The following is a 6,935-nucleotide window of genomic DNA, read 5'->3' on the forward strand; positions in this document are numbered from 1 at the left end:
GTTTACAGCGAGGTTCTGGGTCTCATTGCGAACCTTTCTACCACTTTCTCCTCTCTTCTACCCCTTTCTGACCATATTATTGAGTAAGACAAAAATGGTGTGCGCAAATACACATGATTGGGACATCAACAGACTGAACGCGACATAGCACTATGCCAGGGTAGTCGAATTTGCAGTTAGTTTTATTATCTTGACGTTTATGTAATCCCATACATGTATAGCCATGGTTATGGTACTTGTCAAGAACTAGAATACAATTTGCATAATTAGGAACAGGTCACTCATGTTAATTAATAATTCTAAGAATGTGTTTATTATTTTTTGGTAATTAAGTTGTTAACTACATAATTATTAATTTAGAGTTTAAATGCTGGGGTAGATGTTTTTCAACTGTTGAAGTTAGTTTATTGGGCACGTGTTTCTTAATTTATTAATTTAGTTATTAACTATCCAAGTTTGATAATTAAATTATTAATTTAAAGTTTGATAATTAGATTATTAATTACCTTACTGAATGTTTTAATTTCACGTAACGTATTGAGAAAATATATATTAGTTAAGTAAGTACATATTAACGGAAAATGTCATGTCAACATTAATTCAGTTAGTACATACATATAAAATTCTGTTAAGCAAATGTATACAATAGTTAAGTCAGTTTGATATGTTGATAGACCTATACAAATTTTTAATAATTGTGAAATATTTTTTTTGTCAGAGGTCTCGTTTACTTCTGCCCTAGCGAGTGAGTCACACATTTCCACCACTCGACGCCATCGTCCCGTATCGGAGGGAGGCTGGATTCGGCGACACAGTGCCTCTCAGTAATTTCGTATTTGACAACTCCCTGATTACGATATTTGTGGAGCGATGGTGTCCAAAGATCCACACGTTCCATCTGCCGTGGGATGAGGTCACTATCACCTTGCAAGACATTGTGCAATAGTAATAGATTCTCACACTCAAATATCACTCCATTGTCGCTGTTTCTCATACGACAATTGGGGTACACACAGACAACCACATATCCGCTACTACTGGACATTTTTGCCTATTTTTTGGAAGAAAAACGAAGGAGAAGAATATATAAAATGTATGTGAAGAATGTCAAGGGTTGCACATCCTTCTGAGAAGAAGATATGAAATTTATGTGAAAAATACCAAGGGTTGCACATCCTTTTATGGCAGTTGGAAATGTCTTAATATATCTTGTTTACAATGTAAACGAGATAAACTTGCAAGTATCTCGTTAATACTGTAAACGAGATATACACGTGTCACGCGCACTGGTCTTATCTCGTTTACAGTATAAACGAGATAAGATTGGGAGACGTATTTTCGTAATAATTTTTATAATTATTTATTTCAGTAAATAAAATATTTATTTAAATAAAAAATTCCTATTATATATTACTAATTTTATAATCAAAATATACCAAACGTTATTTTTTCGTCGTAATTAAAATCAAATCTTTTTCTCCAAAATTAAAGAGTTTTATTCTGCTTTTTCTCCCTTTCTCTATCTCTCTCATTGTATTCTTTCACCTCTACTCTATCTCTTTTATATATTATTATCAATAACTACTTACAAATTTAATAATCAAAATGTGCAATATGACATTCTTTAATTGAAATTAAAATTAAAATATTAAAATTGAAATTAAAATATAACTATATTATATTACTAATTTAACAACTAAAATATGTCACATGATACCCCCGCGTTAAAAGTGGGATGAAATATTTATTTTCCAAAATTAATAAACTACTTTCCTCCATCCTCTTATCTACCTCTCCCTTTTCTATTTCTCTTTATTATTCTCACTCAATATATAAATTATAATTTATATTTTATATCATTAATTTGACAAATCAAAATGTGTCACAAGATATTCTTTTATTACAATTAAAATAAAATCTTTCTCTCCAAAATTAACAAACTCCCTCTCTCATTCTTCATTATCTTACGTTCTCTTTTCTCTCTCATTTTCTATTTCTCTCTACCTTTCTATTCTACAAAAAATAAAATTAATAAATAATATAATTTAAATAAATTTATAAAACTATAAAAAATACATTAAATTTATAATTAAATATTGTAACACCCTAACTATCAAAATGTCATGCTTCCAGCTGCCTCACTCTGATAGCTCGGATATTACGACGGCCCTTATAATACTTAATACTAAAATATGAGCTTGTTTAAAACTTTAAACCGCAATACCGCTCCAAAATACTTTTGTTAGGAAACGTACATCCATACATACCATACAACTTACAAAACTCACAAAGAGTACATACATATGTATATATATTAAATAATTTTACAAGTATTAACTAATACAATTCCTATCCCTCTTACAGAATGTATGAAGATAAAGGCGAGGGAACAACAAATAATAACTAAAGCAATACAAAATATTACGACAATAACTAGATAAACTCTTCGTGACTTCTGCGTCCATATCCTGAAAAGGGAAATTTGTAGGGGGTGAGAACATCATCCTCGAAAGGGTTCTCAGTAGAGAGTTTTTGGGAATTACTATAATAGGATACGTGAAAGTAAAACCATTACAGTGATGAATAACCGCCTTATGCATCTTTTCAAAAGCAAAGGTTTACTATAAAAGGAAAAATCTGAAATATTTTCTGAAAAAGGAAACTGTTCATTTCTTAAAAATTCAAAAGCCTTTCAAAAGGTTTATCTATGCTGAACCGGATTAGTTTTTTATACTTTTCTAAACCAGAAACATCAACCAGACATGGCCTTCGACCCACCTCATGATCAACCACGGCCCTAGGCCCAAACAGTCCAAACAACAACCAGTCACCACAGTCCAACAGAATTCCAGTCGCAAGCACAAGTAGAAAAGTTCAAGCACAAACAAGCAATTACTTCAAGTAGAACAATTAGCAGTTAACCACAATTAATCACAAAGGCAAACCAAGTACAATATGTACACTGGTGCACGAAATCGTGATTGTTCTTTTCCCTGACAACGGCGCCAAAAACTTGGTATGCATGTTCATAATCTCAATTCTTTTTTCACGACTCCGCACAACTAACCAGCAAGTGCACTGGGTCGTCCAAGTAATAAACTTTACATAAGTAAGGGTCGATCCCACGGAGATTGTTGGCTTGAAGTAAGCTATGGTCATCCTTGTAAATCTCAGTCAGACAGATTCAAATGGTTATAAGGTTTTGATAATTAAAATATAAATAAAATATAAAATAAGATAAAAATACTTATGTAATTCATTGGTGGGATTTCAGATAACCGTATGAAGATGCTTTGTTCCTTCTGAATCTCTGCTTTCCTACTGTCTTCATTCAATCATTCATACTCCTTTCCATGGTAAGCTGTATGTTGGGGGATCACCGTTGTCAATGGCTACCGTCCGTCCTCTCAGTGAAAATGGTCCATCTGCGCTGTCACCGTAGGACTAATCATCTGTCGGTTCTCGATCATGTTGGAATAGGATCCATTGATCCTTTTGCGTCTGTCACTACGCCCAACACTCGCGAGTTTGAAGCTCGTCACAGTCATCCCTTCCCAGATCCTATTCGGAATACCACAGACAAGGTTTAGACTTTCCGGATCTCAGGAATGGCCGCCAATAATTCTAGCCTATACCACGAAGACTCTGATCGTGAACCAGGAGGCTAAGAGATACACACTCAAGCAATTACAGATAGAACGGAAGTGGTTGTCAGGCACGCGTTCATAGGTGAGAATGATGATGAGTGTCACGGATCATCAGATTCAACAGGTTGAAGTGCGAGTGAATATCTTGGAATAAGAATAAGCTTGATTGAATAGAAAAACAATAGTACTTTACATTAATTTACGAAGAACAGCAGAGCTCCACACCTTAATCTATGGGGTGTAGAAACTCCACCGTTGAAAATACATAAGTGATGAAGGTCCAGGCATGGCCGAATAGCCAGCCCCCTAAACGTGATCATGAGATCAAAAGTGATATAAAGATAGTCTCAAAAATGATCAAAAGATGTGAAATAAATCACTAAAAGTAGTTTTTATACTAAACTAGTAACTAGGGTTTACAGAAATGAGTAAATGATGCAGAAATCCACTTCCGAGGCCAACTTGGTGTGTGCTTGGACTGAGCATTGAGCTTTACACGTGTAGAGACTACTCTTGGAGTTAAACGCCAGGTTGCAGCCTGTTTGTGGCGTTTAACTCTGGTTTGTAACCTGTTTCTGGCGTTTAACTTCAGAATAAGGCAGGAAGTTGGCATTTGAACGCCAGTTTGCATCATCAAAACTTGGGCAAAGTATGGACTATTATATATTTCTGGAAAGCGTTGGATGTATACTTTCCAACGCAATTGAGAGCGCGCCAATTAAGTTTCTGTACCTCCAGAAAATCCACTTCAAGTGCAAGGAGGTCAGTATCCAATAGAATCTGCAGTCCTTTTTCAACCTCTGAATCAGATTTTTGCTCAGGTCCCTCAATTTCAGCCAGAAAATACCTGAAATCACAGAAAAATACACAAACTCATAGTAAAGTCTAGAAATGTGAATTTTGCATAAAAACTAATAAAAACATAGTAAAAACTAACTAAATTATACTAAAAACTACCTAAAAACAATGCTAAAAAGCGTATAAATTATCCGCTCATCACAACACCAAACTTAAATTTTTGCTTGTCCCCAAGAAACTGAAATTCAAATAGGATAAAAAGAAGAGAATATATTATAAATTCCAAAATATCAATGAAACTTAGCTCCAATTAGATGAGCGGGACTAGTAGCTTTTTCCTCTGAACAATTTTGGCATCTCACTTTATCCTTTGAAGTTCAGAATGATTGGCATCTATAGGAACTCAGAATTTAGATAGTGTTATTGATTCTCCTAGTTCAGTATGTTGATTCTTGAACACAGCTACTTTATGAGTCTTGGCCGTGGCCCTAAGAACTTTGTTTTCCGGTATTACCACCGGATACATAAATGCCACAGACACATAACTAGGTGAACCTTTTCAGATTGTGACTCAGCTTTGCTAGAGTTCCCAGTTAGAGGTGTCTAGGGTTCTTAAGCACACTCTTTTTGCTTTGGACCATGACTTTAACCGCTCAGTCTCAAGCTTTTCACTTGACACCTTCACGCCACAAGCACATGGTTAGGGACAGCTTGGTTTAGCCGCTTAGGCCAGGATTTTATTCCTTTGGGCCCTCCTATCTATTAATGCTCAAAGCCTTGGATCTTTTTTTTTTCCTTGCCTTTTGGTTTAAAGGGTTATTGGCTTTTTGTTCTTGCCTTTTGGTTTAAAGATCTCTTGGCTTTTTCTGCTTGCTTTTTCTTTTTCTTTCTTTTTTTTTTCTTTTATTTTCGCCATTTTTTTTTGCAAGCCTTGTTTTTCACTGCTTTTTCTTGCTTCAAGAATCAATTTTATGACTTTTCAGATTATCAATAACATTTCTCCTTTTCCATAATTCTTTCAAGAGCCAACAGTTTTAACATTCATAAACAACAAATTCAAAAGACATATGCGCTGTTCAAGCATTCATTCAGAAAATAAAAAGTATTGTCACCACATCAAAATAATTAAACTAATTTCAAGGATTAATTCGAAATCATGTACTTCTTGTTCTTTTGTGGTTAAAACATTTTTCATTCAAGAAAGGTGATGGATTCATAGGATATTCATAGCTTTAAGGCATATACACTTAAACACTAATGATCATGTAATAAAGACACAAACATAAATAAACATAAAGCATAGAGAATGAAAACAGAAAAAATATAAATAGACAAGGAGATTAAGGAACGGGTCTACCTTAGTGAGGGTGGCATCTTCTTCCTCTTGAAGAACCAATGGTGCTCTTGAGCTCCTCTATGTCTCTTCCTTGCCTTTGTTGCTCCTCCCTCATAGCTTTTTGATCTTCTCTAATCTCATGGAGAATGATGAAGTGCTCTTGGTGCTCCACCCTTAGTTGTCCCATGTTGGAACTTAATTCTCCTAGGGAGGTGTTAATTTGCTCCTAATAATTTTGTGGAGGGAAGTGCATCCCTTGAGGCATCTTAGGAATTTCATGATGAGGGATTTCCTCATGCTCTTGTTGAGGTCCATAAGTGGGCTCTCTTGCTTGCTCCATCCTTTTCTTAGTGATGGGCTTGTGAGATGAATCTCTCCATCTCCCATGACTCGGATGTGGAAGCAATTGTCTTCCCTTTCCTCTTTCTATAGGTTTCTCTGACCTTTGGTGCCATTAGTGGTTATGGAAAAACAAAAAAGCAATGCTTTTTCCACACCAAACTTAAAAGGTTTGCTCGTTCTCGAGCAGAAGAAGAAAGAAGGGAGTAGAAGAAGAAGATATGGAGGAGATGGAGGGAGGTGAGTGGTTCGGCCAAGGGGGGTAGTAGTGTGTATGTTGTGTTGGGGGAAGAGGTATTGAGGTGTTTGGTCAATGGTGTATGGGGAAGAGTGTTATGGAAAGGTGTAAAGAGGAGAGAAGAAAAGAGAGAGAGTTGAGGTAGGTGGGGATTCTGTGGGTCCATAGATCCTGAGGGGTCAAGGACTTATCATCCCTGCTCCATTTAGGCGTGCAAAACGCCCTTATAGTGCAATTCTGGCGTTAAACGCCAGGTTGCTGCTTGTTTCTGGCATTTAACGCCAAGCTGTAGTCTGTTTCTAGCGTTTAATGCCAGACTGTAGCCTGTTTCTGGCATTTAACGCCAGCTTGATGCTTCTTTCTGGCGTTAGACGCCAGTCTGATGCTTCTTACTGGCGTTTAAATGCCAGTAAGCTTATCCTCCAGGGTGTGCTATTTTTAATGCTATTTTTCATTCTGTTTTTGATTTTTCAGTTATTTTTGTGACTTCACATGATCATCAACCTACAGAAAACATAAAATAACAATGAAAAATAAATAGATATAATTAAATAACATTGGGTTGCCTCCCAATAAG

Source organism: Arachis hypogaea, chromosome 16 (assembly GCF_003086295.3).
Source record: "Arachis hypogaea cultivar Tifrunner chromosome 16, arahy.Tifrunner.gnm2.J5K5, whole genome shotgun sequence".
Lineage (NCBI taxonomy): Eukaryota > Viridiplantae > Streptophyta > Magnoliopsida > Fabales > Fabaceae > Arachis > Arachis hypogaea.